Genomic DNA, 16080 nt, shown 5'->3' on the forward strand with positions numbered 1-16080 from the left:
CAGCAGAGCCCCACTATTATATACAAATGATCATTAATTTTGAACCATAAGTGTACATTCCCTGTCCTGGAATCAAACCCGGGCCGCGGGGGTGAGAGCGCCGAATCCAAACCACCAGACCATCTGGGAGCTGGTTAGTAGTGTACCAGACCTCTCAACATGAATCCAGTGGTCTGTAGAGAGTCAACCAAGAGATTATAACAAAGTAGTTCATTCATCTGATAGACTCATTGATGTTGGTAGCAGCAGAAAATCACAGTATTATGTACAAATGATCATTAATTTTGACCCATAAATGCACAGTCCCTGACCGGGAATGGAATCCAGGCCACGGCGGTGAGAGCGCTGAATCCTAACCACTAGACCATCAGGGAGCTGGTTAGTAGCGTACCAGACCTCTCAACATAAATCCAGTTGTCTGTACAGAGCAGGCCAAGAGTGTATAACAAAGTAGTTCTTTCACCTAATAAACTTTGTTGATCCTTGTAGCAGCAGAGCATGCCAGTATTCTATACAAATGATCATTAATTTTGAACCAAAAATGCACATTCCCTGACTGGGAATCGAACCCGGGCCGCGGCGGTGAGAGCGCCGAATCCTAACCACTAGGGATTTGGTCAGGAATATACCAGACCTCTCAATATGAATCAATGGGTCTGTACAGAGTCAACCCAGAGCGTATAACAAAGTAGTTCTTTCACCTAATAGACTCATTGATGTCGGTAGCAGCAGAGAATCACAGTATTATGTACAAATGATCATTAATTTTGAACCATAAATGCACATTCCCCGACTAGGAATCGAACGCGGGCCGCAGCAGTGAGAGCGCCAAATCCTAACCACTAGACCATCAGGGAGCTGGTTAGTAGCGTACCAGACCTCTCAACATAAATCCAGTGGTCTGTACAGAGCAGGCCAAGAGTGTATAACAAAGTAGTTCTTTCACCTAATAAACTTTGTTGATCCTGGTAGCAGCGGAGCATCCCACTATTATATAGAAATGATCATTAATTTTGAACTATAAATGCACATTCCCTGACCGGGAATCGAACCCGGGCCGCGGCACCGAATCCTAACCACTAGATCATCGGGGAGCTAGTTAGCGGTGTACCAGACCTCTCAACATGAATCCAGTGGTCTGTACAGAGCAGGCCAGAGTGTATAACAAAGTAGTTCTTTCACCTAATAAACTTTGTTGATCCTGGTAGCAGCAGAGCATCCCACTATTATATAGAAATGATCATTAATGTTGAACCATAAGTGTACATTCCCTGACCGGGAATCGAACCCGGGCCGCGGCGGTGAGAGCGCCGAATCCTAACCACTAGACCATTAGGGAGCTGGTTAGCAGTGTACCAGACCTCTCAACATGAATCCAGTGATCTGTACAGAGCATGCCAAGAGTGTATAACAAAGCAGTTCGTTCACCTAATAAACTTTGTTGATCCTGGTAGCAGTAGAGCATGCCAGTATTCTATACAAATGATCATTAATTTTGAACCACAAATGCATATTCCCTGACTGGGAATCGAACCCGGGCCGCGGCGGTGAGAGCGCCGAATCCTAACCACTAGGGATTTAGATCAGTCGTATACTAGACCTCTCAATATCAATCAATGGGTCTGTACAGAGTCAACCAAGAGAGTATAACAAAGTAGTTCTTTCACCTAATAGACTCATTGATCTTGGTAGCAGCAGAGCATCCCACTATTATATACAAATGATCATTAATTTTGAACCACAAATGCATATTCCCTGACTGGGAATCGATCCCGGGCCGCGACGGTGAGAGTGCCGAATCATAACCACTAGGGATTTGGTCAGTAGTATACCAGACCTCTCAATATGAATCAATGGGTCTGTACAGGGTCAACCAAGAGAGTATAACAAAGTAGTTCTTTCACCTAATAAACTTTGTTGATCCTGGTAGCAGCAGAGCATCCCACTATTATATAGAAATGATCATTAATTTTGAACTATAAATGCACATTCCCTGACCGGGAATCGAACCCGGGCCGCGGCGCCGAATCCTAACCACTAGATCATCAGGGAGCTGGTTAGTAGTGTACCAGACCTCTCAACATGAATCCAGTGGTCTGTACAGAGCAGGCCAGAGTGTATAACAAAGTAGTTCTTTCACCTAATAAACTTTGTTGATCCTGGTAGCAGCAGAGAATCCCACTATTATATACAAATGATCATTAATGTTGAACCATAAGTGTACATTCCCTGTCTGGGAATCAAACCCGGGCCGCAGCGGTGAGAGCGCCGAATCCTAACCACTAGACCATCTGGGAGCTGGTTAGTAGCGTACCAGACCTCTCAACATGAATCCAGTGGTCTGTACAGAGCATGCCAAGAGTGTATAACAAAGCAATTCGTTCACCTAATAAACTTTGTTGATCCTGGTAGCAGCAGAGCATGCCAGTATTCTATACAAATGATCACTAATGTTGAACCACAAATGCACATTCCCTGACCGGGAATCGAACCCGGGCCGCGGCGGTGAAAGCGCCGAATCCTAGCCACTAGACCATCAGGGAGCTGGTTAGTAGTGTACCAGACCTCTCAACATGAATCCACTAGTCTGTACAGAGCAGGCCAAGAGTGTATAACAAAGTAGTTCTTTCACCTAATAAACTTTGTTGATCCTTGTAGCAGCAGAGCCCCACTATTATATACAAATGATCATCAATGTTGAACCATAAGTGTACATTCCTTGTCCGGGAATCAAACCCGGGCCGCGGCGGTGAGAGCGCCGAATCCAAACCACTAGACCATCTGGGAGCTGGTTAGTAGTGTACCAGACCTCTCAACATGAATCCAGTGGTCTGTACAGAGCATGCCAAGAGTGTATAACAAAGCAATTCGTTCACCTAATAAACTTTGTTGATCCTGGTAGCAGCAGAGCATGCCAGTATTCTATACAAATGATCACTAATGTTGAACCACAAATGCACATTCCCTGAGCGGGAATCGAACCCGGGCCGCGGCGGTGAAAGCGCCGAATCCTAGCCACTGGACCATCAGGGAGGTGGTTAGTAGTGTACCAGACCTCTCAACATGAATCCAGTGGTCTGTACAGAGCAGGCCAAGAGTGTATAACAAAGTAGTTCTTTCACCTAATAAACTTTGTTGATCCTGGTAGCAGCAGAGAATCCCACTATTATATACAAATGATCATTAATGTTGAACCAAAAGTGTACATTCCCTGTCCCGGAATCAAACCCGGGCCGCGGAGGTGAGAGCGCCGAATCCTAACCGCTAGACCGCTAGGGAGTTGGTTAGTAGTGTACCAGACCTCATAAGATGAATCCATGGGTCTGTACAGAGCATGCTAAGAGTGTATAAGAAAGCAATTCGTTCACCTAATAAACTTTGTTGATCCTGGTAGCAGCAGAGCATGCCAGTATTCTATACAAATGATCACTAATTTTGAACCACAAATGCACATTCCCTGACCGGGAATCGAACCCGGGCCGCGGCGGTGAAAGCGCCGAATCCTAGCCACTAGACCATCAGGGAGCTGGTTAGTAGTGTACCAGACCTCTCAACATGAATCCACTAGTCTGTACAGAGCAGGCCAAGAGTGTATAACAAAGTAGTTCTTTCACCTAATAAACTTTGTTGATCCTTGTAGCAGCAGAGCCCCACTATTATATACAAATGATCATTAATTTTGAACCATAAGAGAGCGCCGAATCCAAACCACCAGACCATCTGGGAGCTGGTTAGTAGTGTACCAGACCTCTCAACATGAATCCAGTGGTCTGTAGAGAGTCAACCAAGAGATTATAACAAAGTAGTTCATTCATCTGATAGACTCATTGATGTTGGTAGCAGCAGAAAATCACAGTATTATGTACAAATGATCATTAATTTTGACCCATAAATGCACAGTCCCTGACCGGGAATCGAATCCAGGCCACGGCGGTGAGAGCGCTGAATCCTAACCACTAGACCATCAGGGAGCTCGTTAGTAGCGTACCAGACCTCTCAACATAAATCCAGTTGTCTGTACAGAGCAGGCCAAGAGTGTATAACAAAGTAGTTCTTTCACCTAATAAACTTTGTTGATCCTTGTAGCAGCAGAGCGTGCCAGTATTCTATACAAATGATCATTAATTTTGAACCAAAAATGCACATTCCCTGACTGGGAATCAAACCCGGGCCGCGGCGGTGAGAGCGCCGAATTCTAACCACTAGGGATTTGGTCAGGAATATACCAGACCTCTCAATATGAATCAATGGGTCTGTACAGAGTCAACCCAGAGCGTATAACAAAGTAGTTCTTTCACCTAATAGACTCATTGATGTCGGTAGCAGCAGAGAATCACAGTATTATGTACAAATGATCATTAATTTTGAACCATAAATGCACATTCCCCGACTAGGAATCGAACGCGGGCCGCAGCGGTGAGAGCGCCAAATTCTAACCACTAGACCATCAGGGAGCTGGTTAGTAGCGTACCAGACCTCTCAACATAAATCCAGTGGTCTGTACAGAGCAGGCCAAGAGTGTATAACAAAGTAGTTCTTTCACCTAATAAACTTTGTTGATCCTGGTAGCAGCAGAGCATCCCACTATTATATAGAAATGATCATTAATTTTGAACTATAAATGCACATATATCTGACCGGGAATCGAACCCGGGCCGCGGCACCGAATCCTAACCACTAGATCATCGGGGAGCTAGTTAGCGGTGTACCAGACCTCTCAACATGAATCCAGTGGTCTGTACAGAGCAGGCCAGAGTGTATAACAAAGTAGTTCTTTCACCTAATAAACTTTGTTGATCCTGGTAGCAGCAGAGCATCCCACTATTATATAGAAATGATCATTAATGTTGAACCATAAGTGTACATTCCCTGACCGGGAATCGAACCCGGGCCGCGGCGGTGAGAGCGCCGAATCCTAACCACTAGACCATCAGGGAGCTGGTTAGCAGTGTACCAGACCTCTCAACATGAATCCAGTGATCTGTACAGAGCATGCCAAGAGTGTATAACAAAGCAGTTCGTTCACCTAATAAACTTTGTTGATCCTGGTAGCAGTAGAGCATGCCAGTATTCTATACAAATGATCATTAATTTTGAACCACAAATGCATATTACCTGACTGGGAATCGAACCCGGGCCGCGGCGGTGAGAGCGCCGAATCCTAACCACTAGGGATTTAGATCAGTCGTATACCAGACCTCTCAATATGAATCAATGGGTCTGTACAGGGTCAACCAAGAGAGTATAACAAAGTAGTTCTTTCACCTAATAAACTTTGTTGATCCTGGTAGCAGCAGAGCATCCCACTATTATATAGAAATGATCATTAATTTTGAACTATAAATGCACATTTCCTGACCGGGAATCGAACCCGGGCCGCGGCGCCGAATCCTAACCACTAGATCATCAGGGAGCTGGTTAGTAGTGTACCAGACCTCTCAACATGAATCCAGTGGTCTGTACAGAGCAGGCCAGAGTGTATAACAAATTAGTTCTTTCACCTAATAAACTTTGTTGATCCTGGTAGCAGCAGAGAATCCCACTATTATATACAAATGATCATTAATGTTGAACCATAAGTGTACATTCCCTGTCTGGGAATCAAACCCGGGCCGCGGCGGTGAGAGCACCGAATCCTAACCACTAGACCATCTGGGAGCTGGTTAGTAGTGTACCAGACCTCTCAACATGAATCCAGTGGTCTGTACGGAGCATGCCAAGAGTGTATAACAAAGCAATTCGTTCACCTAATAAACTTTGTTGATCCTGGTAGCAGCAGAGCATGCCAGTATTCTATACAAATTATCACTAATGTTGAACCACAAATGCACATTCCCTGACCGGGAATCGAACCCGGGCCGCGGCGGTGAAAGCGCCGAATCCTAGCCACTAGACCATCAGGGAGCTGGTTAGTAGTGTACCAGATCTCTCAACATGAATCCAGTGGTCTGTACAGAGCATGCCAAGAGTGTATAACAAAGCAATTCGTTCACCTAATAAACTTTGTTGATCCTGGTAGCAGCAGAGCATTCCAGTATTCTATACAAATGATCACTAATGTTGAACCACAAATGCACATTCCCTGAGCGGGAATCGAACCCGGGCCGCGGCGGTGAAAGCGCCGAATCCTAGCCACAGGACCATCAGGGAGGTGGTTAGTAGTGTACCAGACCTCTCAACATGAATCCAGTGGTCTGTACAGAGCAGGCCAAGAGTGTATAACAAAGTAGTTCTTTCACCTAATAAACTTTGTTGATCCTTGTAGCAGCAGAGCCCCACTATTATATACAAATGATCATTAATGTTGAACCAAAAGTGTACATTCCCTGTCCCGGAATCAAACCCGGGCCGCGGAGGTGAGAGCGCCGAATCCTAACCGCTAGACCGCTAGGGAGTTGGTTAGTAGTGTACCAGACCTCATAAGATGAATCCATGGGTCTGTACAGAGCAGGCCAAGAGCATATAACAAAGTAGTTCTTTCACCTAATGAACTTTGTTGATCCTGGTAGCAGCAGTGCATGCCAGTATTCTATAAATGATCATTAATTTTGAACCATAAATGCAAATTCCCTGAGTGGGAATCAAACCCGGGCCGCGGCGGTGAGAGCGCCGAATCCTAACCACTAGGGACTTGGTCAGTAGTATGTATACCAGACCTCTCAATATGAATCAATGGGTCTGTAGAGAGTCAACCAAGAGAGTATAACAAAGTAGTTCATTCACCTAATAGACTCATTGATGTTGGTAGCAGCAGAGAATCACAGTATTATGTACAAATGATCATTAATTTTGAACCATAAATGCACAGTCCCTAATCGGGAATCGAGTCCTGGCCACGGCGGTGAGAGCGCTGAATCCTAACCACTAGACCATCAGGGAGCTGGTTAGTAGCGTACCAGACTTCTCAACATAAATCCAGTGGTCTGTACAGAGCAGGCCAAGAGTGTATAACAAAGTAGTTCTTTCACCTAATAAACTTTGTTGATCCTTGTAGCAGCAGAGCATGCCAGTATTCTATACAAATGATCATTAATTTTGAACCACAAATGCACATTCCCTGACCGGGAATCGAACCCGGGTTCGTAGTGGTGAGAGCGCCGAATCCTAACCACTAGGGATTTGGTCAGTTGTATACCAGACCTCTCAATATGAATCAATGGGTCTGTACAGAGTCAACCCAGAGAGTATAACAAAGTAGTTCTTTCACCTAATAGACTCATTGATGTCGGTAGCAGCAGAGCATCACAGTATTATGTACAAATGATCATTAATTTTGAACCATAAATGCACATTCCCCGACTAGGAATCGAACGCGGGCCGCAGCGGTGAGAGCGCCAAATCCTAACCACTAGACCATCAGGGAGCTAGTTAGTAGTGTACCAGACCTCTCAACATGAATCCAGTGGTCTGTACAGAGCAGGCCAGAGTGTATAACAAAGTAGTTCTTTCACCTAATAAACTTTGTTGATCCTGGTAGCAGCAGAGAATCCCACTATTATATACAAATGATCATTAATGTTGAACCATAAGTGTACATTCCCTGTCGTGGAATCAAACCCGGGCCGCGGCGGTGAGAGCGCCGAATCCTAACCACTAGACCATCTGGGAGCTGGTTAGTAGTGTACCAGACCTCTCAACATGAATCCAGTGGTCTGTACAGAGCATGCTAAGAGTGTATAACAAAGCAATTCGTTCACCTAATAAACTTTGTTGATCCTGGTAGCAGCAGAGCATGCCAGTATTCTATACAAATGATCACTAATGTTGAACCACAAATGCACATTCCCTGACCGGGAATCAAACCCGGGCCGCGGCGGTGAAAGCGCCGAATCCTAGCCACTAGACCATCAGGGAGCTGGTTAGTAGTGTACCAGACCTCTCAACATGAATCCACTAGTCTGTACAGAGCAGGCCAAGAGTGTATAACAAAGTAGTTCTTTCACCTAATAAACTTTGTTGATCCTTGTAGCAGCAGAGCCCCACTATTATATACAAATGATCATTAATTTTGAACCATAAGTGTACATTCCCTGTCCTGGAATCAAACCCGGGCCGCGGCGGTGAGAGCGCCGAATCCAAACCACCAGACCATCTGGGAGCTGGTTAGTAGTGTACCAGACCTCTCAACATGAATCCAGTGGTCTGTAGAGAGTCAACCAAGAGATTATAACAAAGTAGTTCATTCATCTGATAGACTCATTGATGTTGGTAGCAGCAGAAAATCACAGTATTATGTACAAATGATCATTAATTTTGACCCATAAATGCACAGTCCCTGACCGGGAATCGAATCCAGGCCACGGCGGTGAGAGCGCTGAATCCTAACCACTAGACCATCAGGCAGCTGGTTAGTAGCGTACCAGACCTCTCAACATAAATCCAGTTGTCTGTACAGAGCAGGCCAAGAGTGTATAACAAAGTAGTTCTTTCACCTAATAAACTTTGTTGATCCTTGTAGCAGCAGAGCATGCCAGTATTCTATACAAATGATCATTAATTTTGAACCAAAAATGCACATTCCCTGACTGGGAATCGAACCCGGGCCGCGGCGGTGAGAGCGCCGAATCCTAACCACTAGGGATTTGGTCAGGAATATACCAGACCTCTCAATATGAATCAATGGGTCTGTACAGAGTCAACCCAGAGCGTATAACAAAGTAGTTCTTTCACCTAATAGACTCATTGATGTCGGTAGCAGCAGAGAATCACAGTATTATGTACAAATGATCATTAATTTTGAACCATAAATGCACATTCCCCGACTAGGAATCGAACGCGGGCCGCAGCGGTGAGAGCGCCAAATCCTAACCACTAGACCATCAGGGAGCTGGTTAGTAGCGTACCAGACCTCTCAACATAAATCCAGTGGTCTGTACAGAGCAGGCCAAGAGTGTATAACAAAGTAGTTCTTTCACCTAATAAACTTTGTTGATCCTGGTAGCAGCAGAGCATCCCACTATTATATAGAAATGATCATTAATTTTGAACTATAAATGCACATTCCCTGACCGGGAATCGAACCCGGGCCGCGGCACCGAATCCTAACCACTAGATCATCGGGGAGCTAGTTAGCGGTGTACCAGACCTCTCAACATGAATCCAGTGGTCTGTACAGAGCAGGCCAGAGTGTATAACAAAGTAGTTCTTTCACCTAATAAACTTTGTTGATCCTGGTAGCAGCAGAGCATCCCACTATTATATAGAAATGATCATTAATGTTGAACCATAAGTGTACATTCCCTGACCGGGAATCGAACCCGGGCCGCGGCGGTGAGAGCGCCGAATCCTAACCACTAGACCATCAGGGAGCTGGTTAGCAGTGTACCAGACCTCTCAACATGAATCCAGTGATCTGTACAGAGCAGGCCAGAGTGTATAACAAAGTAGTTCTTTCACCTAATAAACTTTGTTGATCCTGGTAGCAGTAGAGCATGCCAGTATTCTATACAAATGATCATTAATTTTGAACCACAAATGCATATTCCCTGACTGGGAATCGAACCCGGGCCGCGGCGGTGAGAGCGCCGAATCCTAACCACTAGGGATTTAGATCAGTCGTATACTAGACCTCTCAATATCAATCAATGGGTCTGTACAGAGTCAACCAAGAGAGTATAACAAAGTAGTTCTTTCACCTAATAGACTCATTGATCTTGGTAGCAGCAGAGCATCCCACTATTATATACAAATGATCATTAATTTTGAACCACAAATGCACATTCCCTGACTGGGAATCGATCCCGGGCCGCGACGGTGAGAGTGCCGAATCATAACCACTAGGGATTTGGTCAGTAGTATACCAGACCTCTCAATATGAATCAATGGGTCTGTACAGGGTCAACCAAGAGAGTATAACAAAGTAGTTCTTTCACCTAATAAACTTTGTTGATCCTGGTAGCAGCAGAGCATCCCACTATTATATAGAAATGATCATTAATTTTGAACTATAAATGCACATTCCCTGACCGGGAATCGAACCCGGGCCGCGGCGCCGAATCCTAACCACTAGATCATCAGGGAGCTGGTTAGTAGTGTACCAGACCTCTCAACATGAATCCAGTGGTCTGTACAGAGCAGGCCAGAGTGTATAACAAAGTAGTTCTTTCACCTAATAAACTTTGTTGATCCTGGTAGCAGCAGAGAATCCCACTATTATATACAAATGATCATTAATGTTGAACCATAAGTGTACATTCCCTGTCTGGGAATCAAACCCGGGCCGCGGCGGTGAGAGCGCCGAATCCTAACCACTAGACCATCTGGGAGCTGGTTAGTAGCGTACCAGACCTCTCAACATGAATCCAGTGGTCTGTACAGAGCATGCCAAGAGTGTATAATAAAGCAATTCGTTCACCTAATAAACTTTGTTTATCCTGGTAGCAGCAGAGCATGCCAGTATTCTATACAAATGATCACTAATGTTGAACCACAAATGCACATTCCCTGACCGGGAATCGAACCCGGGCCGCGGCGGTGAAAGCGCCGAATCCTAGCCACTAGACCATCAGGGAGCTGGTTAGTAGTGTACCAGACCTCTCAACATGAATCCACTAGTCTGTACAGAGCAGGCCAAGAGTGTATAACAAAGTAGTTCTTTCACCTAATAAACTTTGTTGATCCTTGTAGCAGCAGAGCCCCACTATTATATACAAATGATCATCAATGTTGAACCATAAGTGTACATTCCTTGTCCGGGAATCAAACCCGGGCCGCGGCGGTGAGAGCGCCGAATCCAAACCACTAGACCATCTGGGAGCTGGTTAGTAGTGTACCAGACCTCTCAACATGAATCCAGTGGTCTGTACAGAGCATGCCAAGAGTGTATAACAAAGCAATTCGTTCACCTAATAAACTTTGTTGATCCTGGTAGCAGCAGAGCATGCCAGTATTCTATACAAATGATCACTAATGTTGAACCACAAATGCACATTCCCTGAGCGGGAATCGAACCCGGGCCGCGGCGGTGAAAGCGCCGAATCCTAGCCACTGGACCATCAGGGAGGTGGTTAGTAGTGTACCAGACCTCTCAACATGAATCCAGTGGTCTGTACAGAGCAGGCCAAGAGTGTATAACAAAGTAGTTCTTTCACCTAATAAACTTTGTTGATCCTGGTAGCAGCAGAGAATCCCACTATTATATACAAATGATCATTAATGTTGAACCAAAAGTGTACATTCCCTGTCCCGGAATCAAACCCGGGCCGCGGAGGTGAGAGCGCCGAATCCTAACCGCTAGACCGCTAGGGAGTTGGTTAGTAGTGTACCAGACCTCATAAGATGAATCCATGGGTCTGTACAGAGCATGCTAAGAGTGTATAACAAAGCAATTCGTTCACCTAATAAACTTTGTTGATCCTGGTAGCAGCAGAGCATGCCAGTATTCTATACAAATGATCACTAATGTTGAACCACAAATGCACATTCCCTGACCGGGAATCGAACCCGGGCCGCGGCGGTGAAAGCGCCGAATCCTAGCCACTAGACCATCAGGGAGCTGGTTAGTAGTGTACCAGACCTCTCAACATGAATCCACTAGTCTGTACAGAGCAGGCCAAGAGTGTATAACAAAGTAGTTCTTTCACCTAATAAACTTTGTTGATCCTTGTAGCAGCAGAGCCCCACTATTATATACAAATGATCATTAATTTTGAACCATAAGAGAGCGCCGAATCCAAACCACCAGACCATCTGGGAGCTGGTTAGTAGTGTACCAGACCTCTCAACATGAATCCAGTGGTCTGTAGAGAGTCAACCAAGAGATTATAACAAAGTAGTTCATTCATCTGATAGACTCATTGATGTTGGTAGCAGCAGAAAATCACAGTATTATGTACAAATGATCATTAATTTTGACCCATAAATGCACAGTCCCTGACCGGGAATCGAATCCAGGCCACGGCGGTGAGAGCGCTGAATCCTAACCACTAGACCATCAGGGATCTGGTTAGTAGCGTACCAGACCTCTCAACATAAATCCAGTTGTCTGTACAGAGCAGGCCAAGAGTGTATAACAAAGTAGTTCTTTCACCTAATAAACTTTGTTGATCCTTGTAGCAGCAGAGCATGCCAGTATTCTATACAAATGATCATTAATTTTGAACCAAAAATGCACATTCCCTGACTGGGAATCGAACCCGGGCCGCGGCGGTGAGAGCGCCGAATCCTAACCACTAGGGATTTGGTCAGGAATATACCAGACCTCTCAATATGAATCAATGGGTCTGTACAGAGTCAACCCAGAGCGTATAACAAAGTAGTTCTTTCACCTAATAGACTCATTGATGTCGGTAGCAGCAGAGAATCACAGTATTATGTACAAATGATCATTAATTTTGAACCATAAATGCACATTCCCCGACTAGGAATCGAACGCGGGCCGCAGCGGTGAGAGCGCCAAATTCTAACCACTAGACCATCAGGGAGCTGGTTAGTAGCGTACCAGACCTCTCAACATAAATCCAGTGGTCTGTACAGAGCAGGCCAAGAGTGTATAACAAAGTAGTTCTTTCACCTAATAAACTTTGTTGATCCTGGTAGCAGCAGAGCATCCCACTATTATATAGAAATGATCATTAATTTTGAACTATAAATGCACATTCCCTGACCGGGAATCGAACCCGGGCCGCGGCACCGAATCCTAACCACTAGATCATCGGGGAGCTAGTTAGCGGTGTACCAGACCTCTCAACATGAATCCAGTGGTCTGTACAGAGCAGGCCAGAGTGTATAACAAAGTAGTTCTTTCACCTAATAAACTTTGTTGATCCTGGTAGCAGCAGAGCATCCCACTATTATATAGAAATGATCATTAATGTTGACCATAAGTGTACATTCCCTGACCGGGAATCGAACCCGGGCCGCGGCGGTGAGAGCGCCGAATCCTAACCACTAGACCATCAGGGAGCTGGTTAGCAGTGTACCAGACCTCTCAACATGAATCCAGTGATCTGTACAGAGCATGCCAAGAGTGTATAACAAAGCAGTTCGTTCACCTAATAAACTTTGTTGATCCTGGTAGCAGTAGAGCATGCCAGTATTCTATACAAATGATCATTAATTTTGAACCACAAATGCATATTCCCTGACTGGGAATCGAACCCGGGCCGCGGCGGTGAGAGCGCCGAATCCTAACCACTAGGGATTTAGATCAGTCGTATACTAGACCTCTCAATATCAATCAATGGGTCTGTACAGAGTCAACCAAGAGAGTATAACAAAGTAGTTCTTTCACCTAATAGACTCATTGATCTTGGTAGCAGCAGAGCATCCCACTATTATATACAAATGATCATTAATTTTGAACCACAAATGCACATTCCCTGACTGGGAATCGATCCCGGGCCGCGACGGTGAGAGTGCCGAATCATAACCACTAGGGATTTGGTCAGTAGTATACCAGACCTCTCAATATGAATCAATGGGTCTGTACAGGGTCAACCAAGAGAGTATAACAAAGTAGTTCTTTCACCTAATAAACTTTGTTGATCCTGGTAGCAGCAGAGCATCCCACTATTATATAGAAATGATCATTAATTTTGAACCATAAGTGTACATTCCCTGTCTGGGAATCAAACCCGGGCCGCGGCGGTGAGAGCGCCGAATCCTAACCACTAGACCATCTGGGAGCTGGTTAGTAGCGTACCAGACCTCTCAACATGAATCCAGTGGTCTGTACAGAGCATGCCAAGAGTGTATAACAAAGCAATTCATTCACCTAATAAACTTTGTTGATCCTGGTAGCAGCAGAGCATGCCAATATTCTATACAAATGATCAATAATGTTGAACCACAAATGCACATTCCCTGACCGGGAATCGAACCCGGGCCGCGGCGGTGAAAGCGCCGAATCCTAGCCACTAGACCATCAGGGAGCTGGTTAGTAGTGTACCACACCTCTCAACATGAATCCACTAGTCTGTACAGAGCAGGCCAAGAGTGTATAACAAAGTAGTTCTTTCACCTAATAAACTTTGTTGATCCTTGTAGCAGCAGAGTCCCACTATTATATACAAATGATCATCAATGTTGAACCATAAGTGTACATTCCTTGTCTGGGAATCAAACCCGGGCCGCGGCGGTGAGAGCGCCGAATCCAAACCACTAGACCATCTGGGAGCTGGTTAGTAGTGTACCAGACCTCTCAACATGAATCCAGTGTACTGTACAGAGCATGCCAAGAGTGTATAACAAAGCAATTCGTTCACCTAATAAACTTTGTTGATCCTGGTAGCAGCAGAGCATGCCAGTATTCTATACAAATGATCACTAATGTTGAACCACAAATGCACATTCCCTGAGCGGGAATCGAACCCGGGCCGCGGCAGTGAAAGCGCCGAATCCTAGCCACTGGACCATCAGGGAGGTGGTTAGTAGTGTACCAGACCTCTCAACATGAATCCAGTGGTCTGTACAGAGCAGGCCAAGAGTGTATAACAAAGTAGTTCTTTCACCTAATAAACTTTGTTGATCCTTGTAGCAGCAGAGCCCCACTATTATATACAAATGATCATTAATGTTGAACCAAAAGTGTACATTCCCTGTCCCGGAATCAAACCCGGGCCGCGGAGGTGAGAGCGCCGAATCCTAACCGCTAGACCGCTAGGGAGTTGGTTAGTAGTGTACCAGACCTCATAAGATGAATCCATGGGTCTGTACAGAGCAGGCCAAGAGCATATAACAAAGTAGTTCTTTCACCTAATGAACTTTGTTGATCCTGGTAGCAGCAGTGCATGCCAGTATTCTATAAATGATCATTAATTTTGAACCATAAATGCAAATTCCCTGAGTGGGAATCAAACCCGGGCCGCGGCGGTGAGAGCGCCTAATCCTAACCACTAGGGACTTGGTCAGTAGTATGTATACCAGACCTCTCAATATGAATCAATGGGTCTGTAGAGAGTCAACCAAGAGAGTATAACAAAGTAGTTCATTCACCTGATAGACTCATTGATGTTGGTAGCAGCAGAGAACCACAGTATTATGTACAAATGATCATTAATTTTGAACCATAAATGCACAGTCCCTGACCGGGAATCGAATCCTGGCCACGGCGGTGAGAGCGCTGAATCCTAACCACTAGACCATCAGGGAGCTGGTTAGTAGCGTACCAGACCTCTCAACATAAATTCAGTGGTCTGTACAGAGCAGGCCAAGAGTGTATAACAAAGTACTTCTTTCACCTAATAAACTTTGTTGATCCTTGTAGCAGCAGAGCATGCCAGTATTCTATACAAATGATCATTAATTTTGAACCACAAATGCACATTCCCTGACCGGGAATCGAACCCGGGTTCGTAGTGGTGAGAGCGCCGAATCCTAACCACTAGGGATTTGGTCAGTTGTATACCAGACCTCTCAATATGAATCAATGGGTCTGTACAGAGTCAACCCAGAGAGTATAACAAAGTAGTTCTTTCACCTAATGGACTCATTGATGTCGGTAGCAGCAGAGCATCACAGTATTATGTACAAATGATTATTAATTTTGACCCATAAATGCACATTCCCCGACTAGGAATCGAACGCGGGCCGCAGCGGTGAAAGCGTCAAATCCTGACCACTAGACCATCAGGGAGCTAGTTAGTGGTGTACCAGACCTCTCAACATGAATCCAGTGGTCTGTACAAAGCAGGCCAAGAGTGTATAACAAAGTAGTTCTTTCACCTAATAAACTTTGTTGATCCTGGTAGCAGCAGAGAATCCCACTATTATATACAAATGATCATTAATGTTGAACCATAAGTGTACATTCCCTGTCGTGGAATCAAACCCGGGCCGCGGCGGTGAGAGCGCCGAATCCTAACCACTAGACCATCTGGGAGCTGGTTAGTAGTGTACCAGACCTCTCAACATGAATCCAGTGGTCTGTACAGAGCATGCCAAGAGTGTATAACAAAGCAATTCGTTCACCTGATAAACTTTGTTGATCCTGGTAGCAGCAGAGCATGCCAGTATTCTATACAAATGATCACCAATGTTGAACCACAAATGCACGTTCCCTGACCGGGAATCGAACCCGGGCCGCGGCGGTGAAAGCGCCGAATCCTAGCCACTAGACCATCAGGGAGCTGGTTAGTAGTG

The 16080-nt window shown here is 45.2% G+C and overlaps 1 protein-coding gene and 16 non-coding genes across 19 annotated transcripts in view; 1 reads left to right on the forward strand and 16 right to left on the reverse strand.

The window, feature by feature from the left end:
• Positions 1–16080, forward strand: part of eogt (EGF domain-specific O-linked N-acetylglucosamine (GlcNAc) transferase) — a 202130-nt gene that overhangs the window by 66391 nt on the left and 119659 nt on the right. The window lies entirely within an intron of this gene.
• Positions 1268–1339, reverse strand: trnae-cuc (transfer RNA glutamic acid (anticodon CUC)). The gene has a single exon. It is a non-coding gene; the product is annotated as a tRNA-Glu (tRNA).
• trnae-uuc (transfer RNA glutamic acid (anticodon UUC)) lies at positions 2472–2543 on the reverse strand. Its single transcript has one exon. It is a non-coding gene; the product is annotated as a tRNA-Glu (tRNA).
• Positions 2962–3033, reverse strand: trnae-uuc (transfer RNA glutamic acid (anticodon UUC)). The gene has a single exon. It is a non-coding gene; the product is annotated as a tRNA-Glu (tRNA).
• On the reverse strand, positions 3454–3525 carry trnae-uuc (transfer RNA glutamic acid (anticodon UUC)). Its single transcript has one exon. It is a non-coding gene; the product is annotated as a tRNA-Glu (tRNA).
• trnae-cuc (transfer RNA glutamic acid (anticodon CUC)) lies at positions 4866–4937 on the reverse strand. The gene has a single exon. It is a non-coding gene; the product is annotated as a tRNA-Glu (tRNA).
• On the reverse strand, positions 5833–5904 carry trnae-uuc (transfer RNA glutamic acid (anticodon UUC)). The gene has a single exon. It is a non-coding gene; the product is annotated as a tRNA-Glu (tRNA).
• Positions 6079–6150, reverse strand: trnae-uuc (transfer RNA glutamic acid (anticodon UUC)). The gene has a single exon. It is a non-coding gene; the product is annotated as a tRNA-Glu (tRNA).
• Positions 7783–7854, reverse strand: trnae-uuc (transfer RNA glutamic acid (anticodon UUC)). The gene has a single exon. It is a non-coding gene; the product is annotated as a tRNA-Glu (tRNA).
• Positions 9237–9308, reverse strand: trnae-cuc (transfer RNA glutamic acid (anticodon CUC)). The gene has a single exon. It is a non-coding gene; the product is annotated as a tRNA-Glu (tRNA).
• On the reverse strand, positions 10440–10511 carry trnae-uuc (transfer RNA glutamic acid (anticodon UUC)). The gene has a single exon. It is a non-coding gene; the product is annotated as a tRNA-Glu (tRNA).
• Positions 10930–11001, reverse strand: trnae-uuc (transfer RNA glutamic acid (anticodon UUC)). The gene has a single exon. It is a non-coding gene; the product is annotated as a tRNA-Glu (tRNA).
• trnae-uuc (transfer RNA glutamic acid (anticodon UUC)) lies at positions 11422–11493 on the reverse strand. The gene has a single exon. It is a non-coding gene; the product is annotated as a tRNA-Glu (tRNA).
• On the reverse strand, positions 12832–12903 carry trnae-cuc (transfer RNA glutamic acid (anticodon CUC)). Its single transcript has one exon. It is a non-coding gene; the product is annotated as a tRNA-Glu (tRNA).
• Positions 13800–13871, reverse strand: trnae-uuc (transfer RNA glutamic acid (anticodon UUC)). Its single transcript has one exon. It is a non-coding gene; the product is annotated as a tRNA-Glu (tRNA).
• On the reverse strand, positions 14290–14361 carry trnae-uuc (transfer RNA glutamic acid (anticodon UUC)). The gene has a single exon. It is a non-coding gene; the product is annotated as a tRNA-Glu (tRNA).
• On the reverse strand, positions 15995–16066 carry trnae-uuc (transfer RNA glutamic acid (anticodon UUC)). The gene has a single exon. It is a non-coding gene; the product is annotated as a tRNA-Glu (tRNA).

The sequence above is a fragment of the Lampris incognitus genome, chromosome 2 (genome assembly GCF_029633865.1).
Source record: "Lampris incognitus isolate fLamInc1 chromosome 2, fLamInc1.hap2, whole genome shotgun sequence".
In the NCBI taxonomy this organism is placed as follows: domain Eukaryota; kingdom Metazoa; phylum Chordata; class Actinopteri; order Lampriformes; family Lampridae; genus Lampris; species Lampris incognitus.